A 27191-nucleotide genomic window follows, 5' to 3' on the forward strand; every position below is an offset into this window, starting at 1 on the left:
CTGACCGTAAGAAGTGCTGTCGCCTAATTTTATTCTAGTGGAAAGAGGAATACTCTGTTAGATTGGAAGAAATCCCTCCCCCAAGGGTTGACGGTCATCTCGATTAATCCGTTGTTACTATCGGCGCTTGGAAATGTTTGTTTGGCTTGGAACAAAATATTTTATTCAACAAGGGTCCTATCAGGAGTGAGGCCAGTTCATTACAGAACTTATTACAGGTCACTATTTCGTTGGTAAATAATACACTTGCACAATCTATAATCAAGGTGAAGAATAAAAATAATCCTAATTCAAAGATAAGAATATCTTGTTTATCAATGCACACCGGCGCTCAGCGACGCAAGAGCTCGTGCTTTATCATACGTAGTATGCAGTTAAACGTCACAGTCCATATTTGAGTGGCTCGACGAAGAGGAAAGACATTGGACGTGTCGCTTGGATCAGACGCATAGTTGACTTTCTTCTTCTTGGACGCAGATCTTGGAGTCCCCGTCTTCTTGGACGCAGATCTTGGAGTCCCCGTCTAATTCTTAAAGAATAAAGGTATGTAAGTATGTATTTACCCGTGGAGCCCCTAATAAGAGAGGTAAACAATTCAAAATATGCAGACGCCTCGTAGAAGATAGACTTTGCTGTGCCCAGTTAAGTGTGGTTTTGTCTTTCTCATGCTTAGATGTGTGGTTGGGAGTTGGTTTCTTAGTTTATATCCTCCATTTTCATGAGTGGAATACCACAGCACCACATAACATAAGTACTCATGACTCCATGATATAGACTATTATCATTTGTCGCAGTACATACCCATCCCGCATTTGTCATATAGCGTATTTTTGTAGTATCTGGCGTTGTCACAATATACTAATGGGAAGAAGCCTGTTCCTAGTGCCCACAACTATTTGAAATTCAGTTCTTACCATTTTCCTTCCTGAAACAAAATCTATCCAACTTAAAATAATTATTTCTTGTTTTATTACTATTGCTTATTTTTTCATACTGTATTGATACTAGCCTCATTAATGTCTCAGAACCATTTGAATACCTTTACAATATATCCCTTGCTACTTCTTGCTAGTAAGTGCAAGTCGACTTCAGCGAGATTTCTGATGTCATGAATATATATATATATATATATATATATATATATATATATATATATATATATATATATATATATATATATATATATATATATATATATATATATTCATTCTGTGGATTGTCCCCATTGACTCAATGACCGTCCATATGGAGGCCAAGACTGTACCGTATAATTTAGAGGAGGCCTAACGCAAATGTAACTTTTGAGCCATGAATGGCACTTCTTAAGATAAATTCAATAACTACTTGCTTTATTTCTAACCTTTATAGATTGGATCTCTGCTACCAACAAGAATACCTAAATTTCGTATGTAATTTGAAGTACTTTTTAAAGGTATGATTATTTAAACAGGTACCAATCTTTATTGTTTTATAATTATTCATATTGATTTTTATTTGCCAGTTAACCGAATAGTAATATTTTCATCTAAGTCTTCTTGTAATACTTTTCTGTCTTTTGTAATTAACCTATCTAATTTGCTACCTTCGGCAAACTTGCTCGCGTCAAGATATCTAATGTCAAGATATCTAATGCATATGATCGATGATAATGGACTACGTGCTAAATCCTGAGGTACTTCACTATTTTTATCTCTCCAGTCAGACAGTGATCAACTGCAATGGATATAATTATCCTACAGGTTACCCTGCCTCACGTATACGAGCTCGCTGTAGATTTTAGAGTTGGGAGAATGAGAAAGGTGGAGGAGGAGGACTGAAGAGATTGATAAGATAATAGAGGAGGTGGAGGTTGAAGGGCTTGAGTCGTATTTATTACTGTCTTTCTATCGATACACCCAACCGAAATAGTAGTAGATATTATCATGTTGTCCATGGGCGATGGTGCTGCAACTTACATAGTCAGGACATAGTAATAATACTGGAGGGGAGGATTCTATTTACAAGGGAAGATGAGATAGGACACTTTTGAGGTGTGTGTGTGCATGTGTGCGCTCGCGAGCGTGCGCGTAAAGAGAGATATATCGAAGTATATAAATTCAATTATTTCTTCTGCCTAGTTTGTTTTACTGAATAAGATAGCATGACGTTAGCCAAAGTGAAATGCAAATGAACAGTAAAGGGTAACATATACAGTATATGTATATGTATATATATATATATATATATATATATATATATATATATATAGATAGATATAGATATATATATACATAATATACTAGCCAAATTACCCGCGCGTTGCTGCGAGTTGGTGAATAATCCCTAACCTAACCATACCCCCACCTAACTTTAACCCTTAACCCTAAGCAAAATATTTTTTGGGGGGAAATGAAATATAGCTTTAAACACTCTCCCTCCCAGGTATGCCCCCCCCCGAAGATTGGGAAACCCTAGTTTGAAAATACATGCATACACAAACTCAAATATCATGTATACACATTCTTTTGCGTGCGTGTGTATGTGCATGTGTGTGTATTGACAATAAATGTCTACAGCTAGAAGGTGAAGAAATGTATCTCGTTTATTTATCTTCAGAATATGTATGGTTATAGGGGTTTACCTGCAAAAACCTAGGGGGGGTTTGGGAATAATCAATTTTCGACCGCACTAAAATAAAATTAAAATAACCAATATTTCAATATTTGGTAAAATAATACAATCATTTTACATTTACATGCTTTCTTCTTACAAAAGCTATCATGGTTTGTGGCAGCATTAATTTAACAAATATAAGATAATATTTATGGACACATACAATGGTTTATTTAATCATATTAATTCTTATATCATAAAAATGCTACGCAACTTAAGGAGACACTACAATAGTGGCGTGTTCCCACACCATAAGCCACCTAACTTTAATCCTTAACCCTTTCTTTTCTGTGGCATAATGACTGTCTGGAAAAAGGAAACAAAAATAGAATATTAAGAAAGTAAATCAATTTGAGGAGGGGGACGCCCTTTGGAAATAGAATATATTCAGCCGTAAGAGAAAAATTGAACTAATTTTCTATTATCTTTGAGTTCGAGTATATTACCGCCCGCGAAAAAATAAAATAAAAATAACCAATATTTCAACATTAGCTAAAATTATACAATCATTACACATTTACATGCTTTCTCCTTACAAAGGCTATCATAGTTTGTGGCAATATAAATTTTACAAATATAAATAATGTTTATGAATACATACAATAATTTGTTTAATCATAGTAATTTTTGTTACAAAATATCAATTCTATTAGAGGAGACTATAGTAGTTGCGTGTTACCCCACAATACCCCTTTAACCCTTAACCCTAGCCAAAATATTTTTTTTAATTAAATATAGTTATCCAAGTACCTGGAGTGATAGGGTATCAGAATATATATGGTTATGGGGGTCTATCTCGAAAATCCTAGGAGGAGTTCGTGTACAAACAAACAAACAATCAAACAAATAAACAAATAGTGTCCCCTTAAGTCGCTTAGCATTTTTGTGACGTAAGAATTAATATGATTAAGGGACTGTAGGGCGCGAAAACACGAAAAATTCTGGAAAATCAACGAATTTTAGGTAAACATTTCAAAAGATTCTCTATGATGGTGGTAACACTTTAGCCAAATATTACAGCTCAATTCCGTTTCTTTTCTTATATATAAAATAAAATAGATAAATTTTTGGCAACCTCTGGCAACCCCATTGCATGAAAAAACATTCTGTATATTGAAATAAAGTCAAAATTTTGATATCCAGTTCTGTTTTGTTTACTATAATTAATATATATGGAGATATCTGGCAACTTGCCCAACACTAATCGTCAATCACCACAAGGATCTCAGTATCTCTTCAAAGCTAAAGGAGAAAGGATGTCGCCCTGTCGCGTATCTGTTAGCCTACCAGTCATGCATGCGATCGTATTATCTTTTATTCTACCAACAGGTATTCAAAAGATTCTCTATGATGGCTGTAACACTTCGACCAAATATTACAGCTCAATTCCGTTTCTGTTCTTATATATAAAATGAAATAGATAAATTATTGGCGACATCTGGCAACCCCATTGCATGAAAAAACATTCTGTATATTGAAATTAAGTCAAATTTTCGATAGCCAGTTCAGTTTTGTTTAAAGTTTTAAACGGAAACGTAAAAAAATAGACAATGTCACGAGTGAGTACGCGGCCGGAGGATTTTAAATGCCGGTGCGCTCCTTTAAACTTTAAATGCCTCTCCTGAAAAGTTTATGTTTTTTATATTTAAATAGCCATAGCTCTGTTTCTTTTTGTCCGATTTCATTCATTCTTTCGAATTTGTAAAGAGAAAGAGTAATTCTTTAATTTGATCAGAAAAAAACAAAGGAAACTGTAACTTAATTTTTTTGTTTAATTTATCATAGCAGATTTTCACTGAAGTTTCTACTATTCAAAATAAAAAAATCATAAAAAAGAATAAAAGAGAGTAGGAAAAAATCTAACTCAATGAAGTTGTTTCCAAGACTCTAATCTTTCATTTCCTACATAGTAGGCTGATTACCTATGCCTGTGGATACTTCAATGATTACAGATACTATCATAAAAAAAAGAAAGAAAAAAATTAACTACACGTAATATATACATGTTACTAAAACAATTTAGTATGCAATAATACTCTTTCCGATAGAGTAAGTATACATAAGTTCACCAAAGAAATTGAACAACTTTTATGACACGTTCACCTATAAGCACTTCCCACAGTCCCTTAAACAAACAAGTGTATGTGTCTATAAATATTATTTATATTTCTGAAATTAATGTTGCAACAAACCATAATAGCTTTTGTAATAAGAAAGCATATGAATGTAAAATGATTGTATAATTTTACCAAATGTTGAAATATTGGTTATTTTTATTTAATTTTAGTGCAGGCGGAAACTGATTATTCAAGAGGCTATTGCCAGTTTGGTTTTCGGCCGGGACGCGGTACAGACATCATTTCCATGATCACTCAGTGGGTTCAAAGGCCGCCAGACGGTCGCCCTGGTAAGGCCATTTTGGTTTGTAAGGATGTGGAGAAGGCATTCGATACTGTCTGGCATGAAGGCCTTAAGTACAAATTGTACCACAATTTCGCCTTTGCCCTGCCGTTCACAAGGTTGCTCTGCAATGTATCCCTTTCATAAGGCGGTTCATAAAGAATATTCACTGTAATCCATTTGGTTTATTGGTTCACAATTTCTTCTATGGTTCTACACTAAGTCAATCACCTCCTAGTTCTATATTACAATTGCACTCGATTATTGTATTGGTACGTCTCATCGGACCGACTCCCCTTCGAGCTCTGTGTATTCCCTTAAGAAGGCCGGAAACTTGTTTATGAGGTGCCACGCTCGTATAAACTTAAGAGTTTATGCGAGCGTCACTTCTTATTATATTTTACATAAATGTTTTATAATTTAGTCTGACAGCCAGACTATAATATATATCCAGGGGAGGTTCGTCAGTAAACGTAATAATGTGTTTATTACTGTGTGGTTATTTGTGTGATCGCGTGTGTTCGTGTGTGCATGTCGCCTGGTGGCGCCGCAGGAACTGCTGTAGTCAGCGAAATGAGCAGGATGTCTGGCGGGCGCCTCATTGTCGGCCGGCTGGTGTTTGGTGAGTGTGTGAGGGAGTGAGTGGGTTATATGACTGGGCGATACTACTCGTCATGTATATGAGGCGTATACATATCGCTCTCCCCCTGGGGTTAGGTGGCTCCCGGCACCTAAGGTTACATGGTTAACAAAAATCTATACCTATGGTTATACAGTGAAAAAAAAATTTCAGAGACACAAAATCCTGGTTGGTTAAATGTGAAGATGGGGGGGGGGGTGCTGAAGTGAATCCGATGGTCCCAAAGGGGCATCTTGAACTGTAAGTATGGGTATGCGATGTTATGTCTCCGAAGAGTAACGTTGTGTCTCACCAGATTACATGTTATATCCATTATCATATGAAAGGTTACACTATATATATTTGGGATCACTGTTGAAATCAGTTTCTAAATGTTATGGCGTTCATGTGTTTTATCACCATCACTGTAGGGAGTGTCATTTTCTAACACTGTTCTATGGTCAGTTTGGTGTGTCACTTAGCACTTGTTTTATTTCACAGTATGTATATAGTTTCTCGTAAGAATTATTATGTTATTTAAGATATTGGGTGAGACACAAGAATAAACTTAATCTAGGTTTACAGTAAATCAGGAATGGGGGTTGAAAGGTTTTGGAAGGTGTTACTTCGTGCAAAAGAATTTGGTTAATACCACAACTATAAAGAGGATGATTAAGATTGAGAGGGCTGTGGAAGTATAGGGCAGTTTTTGGCAATGGAGGTCGAAGGAGTCCATGTCAAGAGTAGTCGATTTATGCAGTAGGTGTACCATGTCTATTTTACTTGGAAGGATGGTAGCGGGGACCTTAGGTATGGGTGGGTAGGGGTAGATTTCCGAAGGGGAGAATCTCTTGATCGGGTCCATAGGTATGTTGCTAAGAATAAATTTTTGAAAGATCGTTGATGTTTAAGGTGGGTAATTAATGATGTATTTCATTTTGGAGGATGAAGGTTATGTCTCAGTGTGAATGAGGATATGTTTATCTGACTCTCGCTAAGGTTATATTGGTCGGAAGGAAGTGGAGAAGTTTCATTAGATATGCGGAAAGGAGTTCTTATTGGAAATGGGCCGTTTTAACCTCCACTGATAGATACATGACGTCCTGCATCTTCAGGGGCGAGAGCTAGAGTGCATGTTTAGTTTCGTCGACGCAGGGTCATGGGATGAGACTTGCGTTTGGGTGAGTTATGTGTGGTCGTGGTAGGTGGGTTGTTGGTGGGAGGTGGGATTGGGTCGAGGTTGAGTTTGACCTTTCTCAGCTTCTCTCCATGTATGGTCACGGTTGTGTGATCGGAAGGATCCGTTAGTAGAAAAACATTGTTAGGGAGTGAGCTTGTGACTGTGAAGGGACCTAAGAACTTGGGTCTGAGTTTGTTAGTCCTGGTTGAGTCTTTGACCATGACAGTGTCACCAAGCGCTATGTCAAGTGGAGTTGACCGTTTGTGTTGTTTTGTCTTTGTCTTTTCTTGGGCTTCTTTGAGGTTTTCCCTGACTTGTTTGTAAATGGTTTGCATACCTCTTTTGATGCAGTGTGTGAGGTTGTCTAGGTTGTATAAGGGGGGGGGTTGGTTGAAGATTTGGTAGGGTAGGCGCATTGGCTGGCCAAAAATGATCTCATGTGGGGACATCTTTGTTGCGGAATTGACTGTGCTGTTGATACTGGCTTGTATCTGTGGTAGCCAATCTTCCCAACTGTCCATGAGGTCGCTGACCAAGGGTCTGAGCACCTCTAGGACTTTGCGATTTGTTCGCTCAGTCAGACCATTTCCCTGTGGGTGGTATGCAGTGGCAAATGTTTGGTCAATGTTGTAGAGGTGTGCTATTTCGCGCATCACCTCATTTTTAAATTCTGATCCATTGTCAGATGACATTGTGTGTGGTATGTTGTATCTACAAAAAGTTAATTCCACTTGCCAGAAGGCAGACTTAAGGTCGATAGTGGAAAATACTGTGTTCCCGTTACCAATGCATTGTTGTACATCTTGCATGGCGGGGAGGGGGTGTGGGTCAGATTGAGTGACATTGTTTACCTTTCTAAAGTCCACAACAGGGCGTAAGGTTCCGTCTTTCTTAGGGATCAGGAAGAGGGGACTGTTCCAGGGACTGTCTGAGTGGGAAATTACGCCTTGGTGTATCATCTCTTGTACACTGTTATTGACTTGGGATTTCCTACTGTGAGGTATGCGGTAAGCGGGAGTGTAGGAATGGGGGGTGTTAGGGGGAATTTGGATGTGATGTTTGATTATATCACATTTGCCTAGTGGTTCACCTTCTAAGGCGATAGCTGATCTATTCCTTTGTAGGAGGGCCATTAGCTTGTGTAGAATATCTCTGTTGGCTGATGTTGTGATTTGGTCTGGATGGATAGGGGTGAGGGGTTGTGGTGGTCTTACCGTGCTGATGTGTTGTGGGAGTGGTTCCTGTATTGGGGAATTATGGAGATGGACTGAACAAATGTTTGTGTTCTTCCTGATTTTGCGATGTTGATCAGAGAGGTTAGTTACCATGGCTAGGGTGTGTTTATTTTCTGATATTATGTCCCAAGAGTGTTCAATTGAGATGTTGGTAAGTCTAGACGTTTCTGAGTCAATTATGACGTCCTGATGTCCGATTGCTCCGGGTATGAATAGTGGGACAGTCATGGAATGTCTAGGGGGAATGATGACTGTGTTAGACATTAATGCCTTTGAGGTGACATAAGGGGGTGGTCGGAAGGAATAGCTGTTAGTTGGAATTGGAGTATTTGAGGAAGGGAGACATGAGAGAGGTTGTGTGTCTGAGTCGGGTGTCTCAGTGACAGTTGGCTCATCATTCACATCTGAGAAGGAGATGTTATTTTTCTCTAGGTCTATAATAGTTTTCCATGTCCTCAATGATTTTAATCCTATTATACCTTGTTGATCGAGACTCCATTCGTCAGCTATGTGGAAAGGTGTGAAACCTACTTGGAAGTTGTTGACTTCTATATTTAAGTCTATGGTGTCGTGTAGAGAAATGGTGCTCCCTTCTATTAGGAGTCCTTCCATATTGGAAAATTGAAGTTGGGGTGGGTCATTTAATGCTTCATAGAGAGCTCTTGGGATGATGTTCAGGTTTGTTCCTGTATCAACCATCATATCAACTGTGAGTTGATCTAAAGTCACTTTTAGGGTGACGTAGTTGTGTTGTGTGTGAGATATTCCTATGGTGGTTTGGTGCGTGAGGCTGGTACGCGTTCCCCCAATCGGTGTTGAGTTGTGCGTGTCGTGTGGGAGGGAACTGTTTGTCGAGGGGTGGTGAATGGTTTGTTAGTTCTCTGGTGAGGTTGTGGTTGTGATTTCTGTTGGTAACACTCTTCGTTGGAGTGAGTTGTTGTTTTGTGTAGGTTGCAGTATTTGTTTGGATGTGTTGGTGTAGGTAGGAGTGGAGGTTTGGAGGGGGGTGGAGCTTGTATGGTTTGATATTGCACCTTGCATTGCGCATCCGTATGGGAGGTAGTACCATGAACTGAGCAAGGGATGGGGTGGTGTTGTACCTGCGGGTATTGTTGTTGCTGTGTTCGACATTGGGCATCGGTGTGGGAAATGGTTCCATGAACTGAGCAAGGGATAGGGTGGCGTGGTGCCTGTGTTTGCATTTGATGTTTTTGTATGCAGTCTCTAGTGTTGTGACTGTTTGACAAATGGTAGGAACACCACTTAGAAGATTGTCCTTGATTGGTGGGAGGGGGCTGCTGTGACTGAAGGCTATTTAGTCTGGGGAGATAGTGGGGGGTGGATAGAGATACATTGCAAGCATTGGTGATATCTAGGATATAGGTATAAGCTAGTGGGTTTCTAGTGTTTAGTTCCCTTTTGGAGGCTTCTTTTAAACACTTTGGAGGGAGTTGGGAGAGATAAAAACCTATCTCAAGGAACGTTAGTAAATGTTCAAAGGTCATGACCTTGTTACCGTATTGGTCAGTGTGAAGCCAAGGGCTGTTGTTCTCTAAGTCCTCTCTAACTTTAATATTGTTTGCTACAAAATCCATAATGTTCGGTTGTGTTTGAACTCTAGTGTTATTGAGGAAAGTGAGAAGGAATTGAATGTTGTTTGGTTGTTTGTTCTGAAAGACATTAAGGAGGTGGTGTTTATAATCTTGATATGTGGTTCCACATGCAACTAAACTGTCTAGCATACGTGCCTTTGAACGGAAAATGTCTGATGCCTCTATTTTCTGACGGCACAATTTAATTTTATCTAAGTCAGAGTAGTGATTGTTCTTGGAGAAAAAGAGATCACATGCTGTCAGAAAGTCAGTAATGGATAATCCACTATCTTGGGAAAAGGTTGGAATTTCTGTGAGGGGGGAAATGGTTTGATAGTTGTTAATTATTGTTGGTTGAGGTTGTTGGTAAGGATAATATTGTGGATTTGGAGGAGGGTTAGGTGGTGGTTGGTGGTATGGTGTGGAGGTGTGTTGACTGGATGGGTTATGGGGAGAAGTAAAGGGGAAGTTTTGGTAGGTATGGGGAGTGTGATGGAGGGGTTGGTACTGTGGGTGCACGGGAGGGGGAATTAGGGGTGTCGAGATATGGGGGTTGAACTGTTGACGGTTTATAGGAGGAGTAGCTTGAGCAAATGATGTGGTGGGAGGAATGGGTTGTTGTGGTTGAGAGGGGTTGAAGGGATCTTCTTGAGAGGGTTGGTTATAAATGTGTAAGACATCATTATAATAATGAGCACTTATTGGAGTATCTGCCTTAGGAGCGGCGTTGTCAGAGTTATGTGAGTGGTCATGGTCTAAGGGTTGTGTGGGAATGTCAGCCTGTGGATTTATTTGTTGAGGGTCTGGTTCGTATTTTTTGTAATCTAAGTCCTGAGGTGTATTTTCCTCTTGAGATTTAGAGAGGATGCTTTCTATCGCTTTCTTGAATTTGCTTCTCGTTCCTGTCGCCATGTTAGTGGTTAACTATAGGTGGGGAATCTAAGTCGAATTGTTAAGTCAGAAAGATGTGGTACACATTACTTAAAAGGTGTATGTTAAGGTTAGCTAAGAGAAAAAAAGGGATACAGGGTGTCAACGGTTATACATTAGGCTTATACATATATATATATATGAAATGGAATTACATGTAATTAAATCATTTAGTTATATAATAGACACAGAAATATATGGAATTGCTATTTGATAAGTTGTAGCACTGTGTTGCAGAAAGGTTGTTGTAACTAAATTTTAAGTTTAAAATTAGAAATTACAAAATGCTTGTAACATGTTAGATTCTTCTAGCTAAACAATGTTATGATTGTGGGGCTAGTGATATTGAGTGTTATACAATGGATACAATGCAATAAAAAAAATGTTATATATATATATATAAAAGATATACAATGTAAAAGGTCATATAAAATATTGGGAAGAAAAAAATTTGATATTGGCAAAAAATTATGTGATTATATTAGTTATTGAGAATTATTTTTAAAATATATTATTCTAAATAATAAATTGGGACAGTACAAGATAGAAGTATGCAAAAATGTTTTTAACTTACTTGTGTAACTTAATTATGTAACTTAGTTTTGTAATATGATATTTTTGTTTGAATTATTAAATCACTAGAGACTGAATTATTAATCAAAGAAGGAAAAAAAATTCGATTTTAGTTATCGTTAGTTATTTGTTATATGCAGATTGAAAGTGAATCTTACATTATTATATATATGTAACGATAGAGTACCTTGTTGGGTATGCTTTAGATTAGGTATATATATATCGATGTGCGTGCCGGTCCGTCAGGTGTGGCTGTGGCGGCCCGTAGACTTGTTTGTCCTTACGTACGATGTGATTGGGTGTGTGCAATCACTGCTGGGTGGTAAGGCTTGCGGGGGGGGGGTGCCTCAGTGACGTGCTCGTAAAAAAGGAGATAAGGCAGTATCAGGGTTGGTTGGTTTTGTTTGGTTATTAGTTGTTATTTTTAATGTATAGTATTGTGAAAGGTTGGTATAGTAATTACCTTGGTTAGTAGTGGGTCGATAATCAGGAGTCGGTGATGATGACGTACTGGTTGTGCAATTGAGAATTCTTCTAGGAGGGGTGGTTTGAACTTGGTGTTCTTGGTAGGGTGGTACCGTGTTGAGGGTTTGCTGCCACCATGTGGTTTGAAATGTAAATTTCACCACCGTATTGAAGACTTCTCGGAGGGTGTGGTTGGCGTTTGATTATGGAGTTGGGTACTTGTGTGTGTCGAGAACTCTTGTATTCTTTCTTCTGGTAGGCGTGGTTGATTTCATTCAGGTTTCTTCTTCGGAGATGTGGGAATGAAAACCGCTGCCGCCATTATATGTATCCCTTTCATAAGGCGGTTCATAAAGAATATTCACTGTAATCCATTTGGTTTATTGGTTCACAATTTCTTCTATGGTTCTACACTAAGTCAATCACCTCCTAGTTCTATATTACAATTGCACTCGATTATTGTATTGGTACGTCTCATCGGACCGACTCCCCTCCGAGCTCTGTGTATTCCCTTAAGAAGGCCGGAAACTCGTTTATGAGGTGCCACGCTCGTATAAACTTAAGAGTTTATGCGAGCGAGATTTAGTTCGTCACTTCCGATTATATTTTACATAAATGTTTTATAATTTAGTCTGACAGCCAGACTATAATATATATCCAGGGGAGGTTCGTCAGTATACGTAATAATGTGTTTATTACTGTGTGGTTATTTGTGTGATCGCGTGTGTTCGTGTGTGCATGTCGCCTGGTGGCGCCGCAGGAACTGCTGTAGTCAGCGAAATGAGCAGGATGTCTGGCGGGCGCCTCATTGTCGGCCGGCTGGTGTTTGGTGAGTGTGTGAGGGAGTGAGTGGGTTATATGACTGGGCGATACTACTCGTCATGTATATGAGGCGTATACAGCAACTACCTGGACGACCGGATAATAAGAATAAAGTGGCGGGGCTGTCTGTCCCAACCTTTTGTGCCGAAGGCTGGAGTACCGCAAGGGTCAGTCCTTGCCCCCACTCTGTACAATCTATATGCGATTGATCTGCCAGAGCCAGCTTATCCACGCAACCGAGCTCTAAATCTTTATTATGCGGACGACACTAATCACGTTAGCAGACACAAAACGCTGCAGGGAGCGTTACACTTAATGCAAAATATCCTAGACGGGGCACACGCGTGGGAGCAACAGTGGCGCATTAAGACCAACGCGTCGAAATGCAAAGCTGTATACTTCTGCTACAAGCGAACCAACAGAACTATCACGAACACTCCTCTTAGAATAAACAACAGAAATATCCCAGTGAAAGACCATGCCTGTATGCTGGGTAGCACACTGGATACTGACCCCACATTTCCGCAAACAGGGAGCGGCTAAGACGCTTCAAAACTGCAACACTGTCCACCAAACGTCGATTGTATCTAGCCCTTGTCAGACCGATTCTGTGCCAGTCCCCGAGACTAAGCCAGCTGACATGTCCCACTAACAGCTACGACCATCAGAGGGTTCAGAATGCTGCTGTCAAGTTCATCACGGGTTCGCGAAAAAGCGACTTCAGAACCGCTGAGTCCCTACACCGAGTTTCCAACATCCGTCCACTCAACCAACACAAACACAAACTTCACACGAGACACCTAGAAAAACTGCACGACAGACACAAACACATATTACAACACATTACACCTAGACCACACCGTACAGGCGATCTGTCAGCTGCGCCCCTCCCACGTGCGGTGTACACGATAAGTCGTGTATTGCCGCGCTTATCAATAATGTATCCCTTCACCAGCTTTGACTGATGATAACAACAATAATAATGATAGTAATGATGATAATCTAATGATAATAATAATTATAATAATGTATATAGCCCATTGATTGCCAGGCTATAAGCATACACGTTGGAGGCATCAACCCTCTATGTGTAGAATACACACACAACTTTATCGCAAACAAAACTAACACAACTAGATGCACAAACAACTACATAAGCTTTTTCTTCTATTGAAATTATTTTCATTTCTAACTTTCTCTCCTGCTACATCTTCTCATTTCAGTTTACCTACCACTAAAATTTCCAATTTCTCTATCTTTCCCTAAGACTAAGCCTCCTACTCGTTTTCTAACTTTGTTGGATGAGGATAAGAAGAATAAATATTCCCACGTAACTTTACGGTTACACATTAATCCCAGTCTCTAACCCCAAGTCTCTTGCCCATACCTCCAAAGCCACGACACCACGAAATAAATATCCCTAATCGCCCGGTGGCAAAAGCCCTCATTTATACGCTACTATCTTTTCATTTTCTTGCAGACATTCTTCCCCTCCTACAAAACCGATCCCGCGCGAGCGGGTGGTCTAACCTAGGAAGTCGCAAGTCGCAAGAGGCTACTACTTTATCATAGTGTATGTAATTATATATATATACATATATATATATATATATATATATATGTATGTATGTATGTATATATATATACATATATATACATATATGTATATATGTATATATATATATATATATATATATATATATGTACATACATACATATACCAAGGCTTTTTCCCCCTTACAAGGGGGGTAGCCAAAAAGAAAAAGGCATAAAATCATTCCCACCCATTCCATCCCTGAATACACTCCACACCCCTCCACCCTCCCTCTTATCTTAGCACCTCCTGAATGACGGGTCATCCCTGCACCTTGTCCACTGCCCTGGGTCAGAAGCAGTGTCGCAAGACACAGCACATCCACAGCAAGGCCGCTTCATTAAATCGGCGACCCCCCCTCTCCGTCCCCCCCACTGCACAAAATGAGAGGACGGGGAGAAATCCCTTCGGGCTGTGTCAAATTTTGCTCACACATACTACCTCACCCCCCATCCACCCGCCCATTCCACCTCATGCAATCACAACATCATCCATATACAACCATTCTCCATTCACCCCTGTCTTCTGTCCTCTCCCATCCTTCCTCAACAGACATTCCACTCTTCCCCAAAGCCCCCTTCACCCCATCCATCCACCAAGTATTCCCACCTGGATCGTAAGAGGCGAGAAAAAAGGGACGGGGATTCGGACTAGGCATCCATCTCCTTGTAGCCGTACAGGGGAAATTCCTAAAAGAAAAAAAGAAGGCATATATATATATATATATATATATATATATATATATATATATATATATATATATATATATATACATATATATTAGCAGCCTCTTGAATAATCAGTTTCCGCTTGCCTAAAATTAAATCAAAATAACCAATATATATGACAGTCCAAGTTTTAGTTCAAATGAATCTGGTAACTTTAATCACCTTAACTTTTGCAACATTATTCACCTCCAGCATTACTGTAATTTATCTACTACCCGTTTCACATTATACTGTACACGCATGCACATATTTCAACGCACACACACACACACACACACACACACACACACACACACACACACACACACACACACACACACACACACACACACACACACATAACATTACCCATAGATCGGACCTACGAGCTCTGAGCTCTCTTCCAGGAGGGAAATAGCTGTCGATCACGAGTCCAACACGTGATCCAAAGACCAAGTGAATACACACACACACACACACACACACACACACACACACACACACACAGAGAGAGAGAGAGAGAGAGAGAGAAAGGCACGCGGTTCGATTTTCCGTTTTCCGGGAAGAGAGATGGCTGTGTCCAAAGTGACTGATGTTTTGAGAGGGTTCCCCCCCCCCCCCAGGATAGATGAGGGAGGAGGAATGCTGGGAGGAGGAGGGAAGAAGGAGGGGAAAAGTGGGGAGGAGGAGGGCGAGGCGGAGATGAACGGGGATGAATGAGGCAAGGGGGAGAGAAAGGAAGGGTCAAGAGGAACGGGCAAAGAGGAACCAGCGAGGAGAAGGGAAGAGGGAGGGGTAGGAGGTAGGGGTGAGGAGAACGAGAGAGAAGATGCAAGGAGGAGCAGGAAGTGGGTAGGGAAAGAAGAGATAGGAGGAGGGAGGGGCTAGGGAGAAGAAGAAGTGGAGAGAAGGGAGAATAGGAACGGGAAAAGAGGAGGGAATGGGAGGAAAGGGAAAGGGAGGAATAGGGAAGGAAGAGGAAGAGGGAAGAGGGAGGAGGAGAGAAGGGGAGGGGAATGAGGAGGGAAGTTGGAGGGGGGGAAGGGATGGGGAGGAGGAGGAAAAGGATGGAGGGGAAGAGAAGGAGAAAGGGAAAGGGGGAGGAGGAAGGAAGAGTGGAGAAGGAGGGAGAAAATGTGTACACACACCAGCAACACATACTCATGTACTCACGCAAAAACGTGAATATGCGTATGCAACACACACACACACACACACACACACACACACACACACACACACACACACACACACACACACACACACACACACACACACACACACACACACACACACACACACACACACACACACACACACACACACACACACACACACACACACACACGGGAAGGGGAACACTCGGAGCTCCCTGGATAGTTTATGTATTTCACTCGAGCATGCATATTTAGCGACAAATTTGTACTCGACTTTTATCCATCTTCATTGTTCAATGGTAAAGCCACAGGATCTGTAGTAAATGTTATAATCAGCAAAGCTTTAAAACAACTGAAACCAGGAGTAAAAATCTTGGAACCAATCCATTATTCATTGCAAGGAGTAACAGGAAGTCAGTTAAAAACATTGGGTAAGAATGAGTTAGATGTTATTATGTATAAAAATGAACACGTGCACATTCCGGTGATAGTTGTAGAAGAATCTGTCTTTCCAGGAGATATATTGATAGGATTTGCAACAATGAGAAATTATTCATATGTCCGGCTGAGTTAGGGATCTTAGTGAAATCACAGTTAATCCCATTTTTTAAATCAACCAGATTTAGCCAGTATCTGTAATAAGAGAACTTATTGAAACATACATACATATACCAAAGGCTTTTTCTCCCTTGCACGGGGGGTACCCAAAAAGAAAAAGGCACAGAAATCACTCCCGCCCATTCCATTTCCCATATAATCCACTCCCCTCCACCCTTCTCCCTCCCTCCTATCTTGGCACCTCCTGGATGACGGGTCATCCCTGCATCCTGTCCACTGCCCTGGGTCAGAAGCAGTGTCGCAAGACACAGCACATCCACAGCAAGGCCGCTTCATAAATTCGGCAACCCCTCCCTCTCCGTCCCCTCATGCAGGAAAGGAGAAGACGGGGAGAAATCCCTTCGGGCTGCGTCAATTTTTTTCTCGTACATACTTCCTCACCCCCATCCCCCACCCACTCCCCCTCATGCATCACAGTGTCATCCATACACAATCCTTCTCCATTCACCCCTATCTTCTGTCCTCTCCCATCCTTCCTCTACAGACATTCCTCTCTTTTGTAAAGCCCCTTTCACCCCATCCATCCATCTCATCCTAGGACGCCCCCTCATATTCACTCCTTCCACCTCCGCCTTCCACACTTCTTTTACTAATCTTTCTTCACTCATTCTTTCCATGTGTCCAAACCATCCTAATACTCTTTCATCAACCCTATCTCCCAGCTCCCTTTCCACCCCTTATCTCCTCCTCACCTCCTCATTTCTCACTCTATCTAGCCTAGTAACCCCTATCATACTTCTCAGACATTTCATCTCAAACACATTCAAACTCCTTCTCTCTTCCTCTCTCATGTTCCATGTTTCTGCCCCATACATTGCTGTTGGCACAATCACTCCTTCATATAACCTCCTCTTAGCATCCATTCCCATATGTCTATTTCTCATTACACTTTTCAATCCACCAAGGCATTTACTCGCTTCTCTCAATCTACATGCTACCTCCACCCCCACTCCTCCCTTTCCTGTCACATTCGTACCCAAGTATCTAAAACTATCCACTTCCTCCAGTTTCTCACCCTTAATGCTCACTTCCAGCCTACTGTCACTCTCTCCCCTTGTACATCTCATCACCTTACTTTTGCCCACATTTATCTTTAGCTTCCTTCTCTCACACACCTTCTCAAACTCTGTCACTAACTTCCTCAATCCCTCCTCTGATCCTGCTACAAGCGCAGTGTCGTCAGCAAACAACAGCTGGCTCACCTCCCACTTTTCTCCATTTTCTTTAATCATCTCCAACCCCTGACCTCTCGCACCGCCCCATCCATGGGGAAAATAACAATGCTAGATAACACAAGAGGAAGAAAAAGACACTTATAGTGAGCACAACTCAGATGTCTAAGAAATCCCAGAAATCAATCAGAATTCATAAACTCCAAATGAAATTTTGCTAATTGTGGAACGTGGTGTAATAAAGTCGACATTATTGCCTTCCACAGCAATTAACAGAGTGCAGTTGAAAGGAGTCACTGTAGACTCCGAAGTTTTAACCGTCCCAGAATCAATAGGGATAAAAGGTTTGAAATTGGGGTCGGGGATTTATAAGACACTCAAGAACAAGGTAGAAATATTAGTGGTTAGTACCGTGAATAAAGACATAGTCTTAAGAAAAGGTACACAAATAGGATGTTTTCAAGCCTGTCAAAGACCCATTAAGATTTTAAGCGAGAGTCCTGAAGAGGTGGAATCACCATTTTCACCAATCTATTCAGTTCAGGAAGAAACATATTTGGGGGAGAAATATAAGAGTTAACTAGGGCCTACTTGTTTTCCTGGATTAGAATAAAATTTAATTGCATTACTAGTGAAAGACAATAAAGCAATTGCTTTGCCATGGGACACCTTGGGCAAAACAACTGATTTAAAAAATCAGATCAAATTAAAACCAGGGACTCAACTTATGCATATACCTGCCTAAAGTTTACCACATTCCAAGCTAGCCATTGTAGATAGATTGATCACTGAAATGTTATGGCAGGATGTCATAGAGCCTAGTCAAAATGAATGGAACTTTTAATTGATTCTGGAGCCAAAATCAGGTGGTAACATGCGTCCAGTTATTAGTATATACACTTCGTAGTTTGGGAACCGAGAATCGGTATTTTAGCACTATAGATATCAAATCAGTTTTCTGACAGATTGAGTTGCACGAGATTGTCGAGATTATACAGCACTTTCCACAAAACAGGGCACTGCGCGTTCAAGCGAATGCCATTTGGGTTATGTAACAGTCCATTAATTAATGTAAGATTAATGAATACAGTACTAGATGGGTTGCTAGAAAACACAGCCAGTTTGTTTCTAGATGATATTCTAATAGTTCCCAAGCAGCAAATGAGCACTTTAAGAAACTAAGATTAGTATTCTCAAGACTAGTTCAAGAAGGGTTGAAAGTGAAACTTGAAAAGTATAAGTTTTTTGCAAAACAGTGTCATTTATTTGGGACATGAGATAGACATGGACTTAGTATTATGAACTCAATGATAGAAACAATGAAGAACTACCTATTACCGAACAATGAAGAGAAAGTTAGAAGTTTCTTGAGATTGACAGGATATAAGTGTAACCCTCACTTATCATCACTAACCATGCACGTGATCCATACACATGCATTTCCTCAATCACAAAACACTTGACTCAAAGGAATGTAACGTAAGACAACAACGCAATCGCACCGTAATTTAACACGGAAATACCTAATGTCACCAGACAAGTCCAGTACCCCCTTTCTTATACCTACCCCAATTGCATTATCATAATTTCAATACATACGTCATGTCTAGCCACACCCACCAAAAATATAATCAAATCCCATGCAATACAACTAACACCGTATAACGTATATCTAATCACAAACACAACTCCTACATAGCAACTACACCAACGTGCTTACCTAAGGGCTTTTCCATTTTATAAACGACGGCTGCGCCCGTCATAGATAGGCTGCCTAGCAGAGGAGGTAGGGAGACGCTCTCCCTTATCTCACCAGGGGAAATCTTTTCCCTTTGTACATAATCTCCAATACCTGAACATAAACTACAGAAGAAATATCGCCCCCGTTTCAAGGAACCCATCCTTAGAACCTCTGCCCCATATGTAAGCCACTCGATAACGGCTACATTGGAAGTTTATTACAGGATATGCATTTTTTTTTTTTTTTTTTTTTTTTTTTTTTTTTTTTTTAAAGGAAAGATTCAGAGTTTATTTGGGGACCTGAACAACAAACTTTTGACAAATTGAAAGATAAACTTACTACTTCTCCAGTTCTCCTTTTTCCTAATTATGATAAAGAGATTATTCTTTGTACTAATCCGTCAGATATGGGGTTAGGAGGCATACGGATGCAAGAAAGAGATGAAAAATTACAACAAATAGCTTTCACATCGATACTTTGTAATATTGCAAGGAATAACTATTCCATTACAGAAAGGGAAACATTAGCAGTGATATTCACTGGAGACTTATAGAGATATGACACTGGGATATCCAATCAGAGTGTTGGCTGACCATACAGCTATTCAAAGCTTATTAACACATAAGAATCTTTGAGGAAGATTAGCCAGGTGGTTTACTACACTTCAGTGTTACGAGGTTAAGTATGAATACATTCCAGGAAGGAAGAACGTTGCAGCAGATGCACTTAAAGATAACTGAGATGCAATCTCACTTTGAATCCTTTGCGTAAGATTTAGTTTTAGCAAATTCTGATTAAGTCACATCCTCCCTCCTACCAATACCCCAACTGATAAGAATACTCAGCTAAGAAGGATTGGAATTTTCAACCTTTCTTTGATGAAGTAACTGCATACTTAAAGGTTTCTTCAGTAATATTAGAGGTTCCTTTCTATTCTGAATTTAGATTTAACCTGTACAAAATTATACCCTTTCCAATGAAGGTAAAGAATTCAATTTGTGAAGTTGACACACCGGTAATAGATCCACTAAATTAAATCCTTTATCTACATACATACATATACCAAGGCTTTTCCCCCCTTACAAGGGAGGTAGCCAAAAAGTGAAAGGCATAAAATCATTTCCACCCATTCCATCACTGAATACACTCCACACCCCTCCACCCTCCCTTTTATCTGAGCACCTCCTGGATGACGGGTCATCCCTGCACCTTGTCCACTGCCCTGGGTCAGAAGCAGTGTCGCAAGACACAGCACATCCACAGCAAGGCCGCTTCATTAAATCGGCGACCCCCCTCTCCGTCCCCCCATTGCATAAAAGGAGAGGACGGGGAGAAATCCCTTCGGGCTGTGTCAAATTTTGCTCACACATACTACCTCACCCCCCATCCACCCGCCAATTCCACCTCATGCAATCACAACATCATCCATATACAACCATTCTCCATTCACCAGTCGATTAGTAATTAGTACCAGTAATCGCCGCTAGGTGAACCGGCGATGACGTCACAGTTGCCAAACAATCTGACAAAGAAACACACGCTGTAGTTCAGCTCAGTCATTCCAATCGAGTTATTCATCTTCATGTTCGTTTTTAATCCAAATTTGTTCGCAAAAATGGCCCATTGTGCATTCCAATTCGGAAGGATAGTATGTATGGTGGAAGAAGAAGAGGAAGAGGAGTTTGATATCGCCGAACATCGCATTGTAAAGCCTTACCAGTTCGAACTGATAATAGGACAGCCCGTTTCTTCGTCGGAATACAGTGCAAGTGAAGATGAAGAAAGTGGTGAACAAAATAGCGAGGAAGAAGGGGAAAGCGATTTGTCAGATTCAGAACCCGAGACCACGGGGGAGGAGACGGAATTCGACGGCGACGTTGATTTAGACGGTGCCGAGAATCAAGATGGGCCTACCACCCCTCCTAGACGCAAACGCAAAATATCTTGACCACTCTCATAGGATTGGGAATACCAACTGGTATGAAATTCAGTGCATTATTCCTACCTTATTTAGGCTATCAATGCAAGCATGGGATGGGGTCCTTTGTTTTTATGTCGACGATCATTTGTCAGTCTCTAAAATTTCAAGCATGGGGGGAAAATTAAATGATATGAATTGCCTTGTGGCCATTTCTTCCTGCAAGATCGAGATTATTCATTTAAAATACTGGAATGAATGAATGAATACATGTAAATAAAATGAAGCCAAATAATCTTTTAATAAGTACTGTCAACTGTGTATTTTCTATTTTACTAAACACAGTAAAGTGCATAAAGATAAAAATATGTACAAGGAAAAACATCATAAAATGACTATCAATATTTATGCAGTTGTTTCTTTCAGGCTATACAGATATATTGCTTACCGACACTTCACCAGATGGATTTACCACATCCTTGGTAAAAAAAAAAAAACTGAAAAGTTTTGCCATCTTGTGCAGTCTCACGATTTCGTGCACAGTGGGAAAGTGAGGACTATACATACTGTGGTTTCAAATATCCCCAAGTTTGATGTGAACGCAATGACATGTGATATAAATATCAGGAAGCAATGTGGACTTATGAGATCACTGTTAGTTTGATTACAAAGTCATGGACCATGTAGTCTGTTGACTCTTTATCATGTTTATGTGATGGCAATACCGCTGCTGTACACAACCTAGTCAGTGCTTCAATGATTAAACCGTGTTCGCGATTGTCTTTCAGACACTACATCTGATTTAGTGTGTCTTCTGTAGGTATCTGCAATATTTTATACCTCCGGTCCAGCGGCGGCGCCAGGAATTTTTAGTTGGGGAGGCTAAGGGGGGGCTGAGCAAATTTTTGGGGGGCTAATAGTAATATGATAATACACATATATTATCCTCATTTCAGAAGGGGAGGGGGTTAATGGTAGGGCTAGCACTGATGGCTGACAAATCTTTAGCCCTGGCAATTAAAAATTCCACTTAATAAAATTATTTCAATGAGTGTTTTAAATTTTCAATTTGCTCATTTTAGTTGGGGGAGCTAATGGGGGGGGGGCTGGCCACTTTTTTGGGGGGCTAAAGCCCCCCCAACCCCAACCCCAACCCCCCTGGCGCCGCCACTGCTCCGGTCCATGGCTTCAGGGCCAGTTTAATTCAATAGGCCTATATAGGCCATCCTGTATGTCCATGGAATTTATAACAAGCCCTCTCTGACATAGGCATAGGCCTAAGCCTAACGCATGCACATGATGCATGGAGTCAGAAAAAGTAAACTGCCTACGGTACCTCAAGCCTCCGGCGTTTATCAAACGCTGACCTCCTACTTTTCTTTTTTGGTTTCGGCGTGGAATGCTTTGTAGTAGCTGCAAAAATTGAGGGCACGGCATCAGGTTTTAGATGTCTCCTGGTCTTCTCCATAAATCCAATCGATAACGCTAGATTCATTTCGAAGCATTCCTCTTCAAAGTGGTCAGAGCAAAGTTCTGAAAACTTCGAAGGCTCCCACAGTTTGCCCGGTCTTTTGCCTGCTCTGTTCACCTTTCTATCCATTCCGATCGTCGGGCTGGCTCCGTAGGAAATTGAAAGAAACTCCTCCCACTTCCACTACCATTGTTGCAGCCTGCGGCAACGCAGTACACCATTATTATCACAATTTTGTGACAATAAAATAAAATAAAAATTGAGACACTTAAGAGACAACACACGACTGACAATGCAAAAGCGATACGATGCACTCTTAGAATAACAATATTGTTTGGCAACTGTGACGTCACGAACGCGGAATTCTCCGAACGTTCCCGAAGCGCACGGGCGGGTTGTTTTGAATAGCAGACGACGCAATGAGATGAAGACAAACAACTGTTTTTGCCAAATTTGATAAGATGTAGATGGTGGAATTATATAGAATACTGTCAGTATGCTTTTTTATGTACATTAAACTGTAAATACAAAAAGTTACGGAAGTCTTGATATCTGACCTTTAAGAGTGCCTATCCCTGCATTTACCCGGGCTCCTCCAAGACCCTCTGAACAAAATATGCCTTATAATCTCCGTTTAAGGAGATTATTATTATTATTATTATTATCATTATTATTATTATTATTATTATTATTATTATTATTATCATTATTATTATCATTATCATCATTATTGTCATCATTATTATTATTATCATCATCATCATCATCATCATCATCATCATCATCATCATCATCATCATCATTATTATTATTATTATTATTATTATTATCATTATTATTATTATTATTATCACCATTATTATCATAATTCATATATTTATTAATTTATTGTTTTGTTGTAACAGTTCCATTGGATATTCAAAGTGGCTGAATATATCCGTTATGTATCTAAATCCAACTTCTAAGTATTCTTCACCACATACTCTAAAAACCCGTTGGAAAAAACACTGCGTCAGACTTCCTTCTTGTATCGCATCGTGATAAGTAGAGTATAAAATCTTTGTTTATTAGGTTCTCTATCGAGGGAAAATTACCCGATGCATTACAGCGTCCAAAAATGGTACCTTCTCCACAGCGTTTTCAATGTGCCTATTTACACCGTTTAACTTACGGTAAAAAAAAAAAAAAAAAATGTAGTAAAGTTCATGAAGCGAGCTTAGGACGCAAACCCAAGGAATCGTCATTTTGGCAGCCCACCCCGACCTACACTAACAATCGTCAATCCACCGGGTTGTGACATTAACTCAATATGCGGGGAAAGAGTGGCAAATATAATCCTTAGGCTGCCCGCACACGAGCAACATTTTATTGCTAGTTCTCACAACAAAATATTGTCACAATAAAAAAAAATTGTCGCAACGATATGTTGTCGGTAAGGTACACCAGCACACGAGCCACGCGATGGCGGCAACTATTGTTTACAGTGTCATCATTTTATACGTAAGCACACACATACACAATTCTATAGACATACATACATACATACACAAGAACATACATACATACATACATAAGAACATACATACATATGAACATACATCCATAAGAACATACACATATATACATACATATGAACATACATACGTACATACATACATAAGAACAAACATTCAGGCAGACAGGCAAGCAGGCAGATGCATTGACCTTCCAGACAATAGTTAACGTTTTCTTTCTAATGAATACAATATGTTTTTTACCTTTCTCATTTTTATCATCAGGGGAGAGAATATTCCAATCGCTCACCACAGCCTCACACACCTCACTCCACAACTTTTCTTTTATATTCTTATCGCTGTATTCCTTTAGTTGGAAATTATAAAGAGGTGGTCTCTTCTCTACCTCTGGTATAAGTGTTTCGCAGTCAAATAACTCTTTTATTACAGACATGACGTAGTACCAACCACGTCCTCTCACCACTGCAGTCTGAAACACACCAAGGCAGCATCAGGCTGGGTGGCGGCAACGAAATATTGTTCGTGTGCGAGCTCCCATTTGAAATAACGTTTTCTATCGCCTGCCACAGTTGCCGACAATAATTGTGTTGTCGGAGAAATTGATCCGACCGCAACTGCCTCACAATTTTTTGTTGTCGCCTCAGGAATAATTGTCCATGTGCGGGCACCCATAGAGATGTGTGCGTTTTATTTTTGACAATTTTTGTTGTTGTGACAACCAGCAACAAAATGTTGCTCGTGTGCGGGCAGCCTCTATAATGATCTGCTGGGGCTCAGCGGGGATTTGATTTTTTTAATCCTCGGACTTCAATAATAATTTACTCTGCTGAATGAAATTGATTGGCGAAAGTGAAATAAAATTTTCAATAGAATATGGGCACCAGAGTCAAATAATGTTTCCTTTGGTGATTACAGAGGTTTCCCTTGGCTGAATGAAATCGCCTGGCATTGGCCAGAATAAGCATAAAAGTCGAACGTCAAAAGGTTCACAAGTCTTGACCACTGAGACCCAGTTCAGTCGAATAAAGTGGTTTGGTCAGACTATATACACATATCATTAAAGTTGGCCATCTGTGTTCAACGTGCTGCCATCACACTGCACGAGACGTTGCCTGGCAGTACTTGAGAGCAACACCAGTTTCTCACCACCTTGGGACGGCATCTGAACGCGTCCCCTCAATTTATTTGCTAAATATAAATCGAACCTTTCGCCGCTGCTACATCTGGCTGTCGGAATTATTAGTTGGTGAGTCAATACCATGCCGGTAGTATTAACCCCTTTGACGCAGTTACGCCCACTATTGATTTTAATTTAGCTAACTCCAAAATATTTTACTTTGGTTGAGGACTTACGACGGGGCCGTAATTTCCGAGGAAGCTTGGGGGCTACAGCCCCACTCTCCAATTTCTACTGTCCCCAGATTCGCTAATGATACTAAGCTGTGCGGAATAGCAATTGAACACTTGAATCAACTGATTATTCAAGGAGATTGAAATAAACTAGAGCAAGGGCCTAAAAAATTATAATGGAATATAACCCAAGTGAAAAGTTATGCATATAGGTAAAGAGTACTACTAAGTATGACTACAAGTTATATGGAAAAAAATTAATGATCTTGGTGTTACAATCAGTAACAACCCGAAATCACTTAAGCATTACATTTCTGCCACACATAGAATACCGGGACTGGTAGAGGGATTCTTCCACTTGGAAAAAAAAAAAAAAAAAAAAAAAAAAAATCAAGCTATTATCAGCCAATAATGTAGATCACTGATCTACAAGACTCATACCTAATATAAGAAACAAAACATAAAAAACAGCTTAGAACATTTGAACCTATTCTTTACACACACACACACACACACCCTTTCGTCGAATGAACGGCGAGAACTAGAGTTCAGAAGTAAAAGGAAAATCTACGTGGATCTCAACGTCCAGGAAGTGCCATATTGTATTTATAGGGAAGGGGAGAGCTCGTGGTATAGTGGGGGGGGTGATAGGGAAGGAGAAAGGTAGGGATTATTGAGGGAAATGGAAGGAAATGAGGAAGAAGGGGACATGGTCCAGGAGGCCAGGCGTCTTCTAAACAAAAGGCGGACTGATGACGTTGACTTTGGTGATGACGGGATCAACAAAAATGTAAAGATAAGAAGTATAGATAAGAGCAGCACAGTGGAAGGTGATGATAATAGTTTCCAGGGATTTATTGAGGGTGGGGGGGGATACCAACCTCCCCCGATTGGCAAGACTAGAGTAGAAATTTGATAAGATGACCGAGCATTGGGAAAACAGGTTCGGTAACGTAGCCAAAATTGCACAAAGAGTTGAAAGATTGGAAGAACTAGAGAAGGCGAACAAAAACTTAACTGATGAAATAGAAGAATTAAAAAGACAGTTAATAAAAGTTAAAGAAGAGAATGAGGAATTAAAGAGGAATAACAAAGACAATAAAGAAGCCATTGCAAAGGAAGCACAGGGCTGGAAAAAAATCCAAGAAAACAGTAAAGTTGCATTTACTGACATAATTAAACAACAAATGAAAGAACAAACTGAAGACTCAGTTAACCAAGTGATGAGACAGAAGGAGAATATAGCAAGAGACTTAGCAGACAAAAAGAAATGTATAATTATTTTAGAAATGGAAGAGAAATTTAACCAAAATAGAACCACAAGAATTAAAGAGGAAAAACAAAAAGTAAACAGTTTACTAGAATTAGTTCAGGAAGATGAACCTGAAATTATGAAACAAATTGAAGAGATGTTTAGGCTCGGAAAATATAGTACAGATAAGACCAGACCAATTAAGATTAAATTCAGGTCACAAACAACA

The 27191-nt window shown here is 40.0% G+C and overlaps 1 protein-coding gene across 2 annotated transcripts in view; it reads left to right on the plus strand.

Moving 5' to 3' along the window:
• The first annotated feature begins 372 nt into the window (after positions 1–372).
• SpdS (Spermidine Synthase) overlaps positions 373–27191 on the plus strand; it is a 157936-nt gene continuing 131117 nt past the window's right edge. Inside the window, exons 1-2 of one of the 2 annotated variants that reach the window (XM_076207071.1) lie at positions 373–543; positions 1369–1432. The gene's annotated coding sequence lies outside the window, so the exon portion shown is untranslated. The remainder of the gene's footprint in view (positions 544–1368; positions 1433–27191) is intronic. The other variant, XM_076207070.1, reaches the window with a different exon arrangement.

The sequence above is a fragment of the Oratosquilla oratoria genome, chromosome 23, assembly GCF_046742065.1.
Source record: "Oratosquilla oratoria isolate Oo_2021 chromosome 23, ASM4674206v1, whole genome shotgun sequence".
NCBI classification, from domain to species: Eukaryota; Metazoa; Arthropoda; class Malacostraca; order Stomatopoda; family Squillidae; genus Oratosquilla; species Oratosquilla oratoria.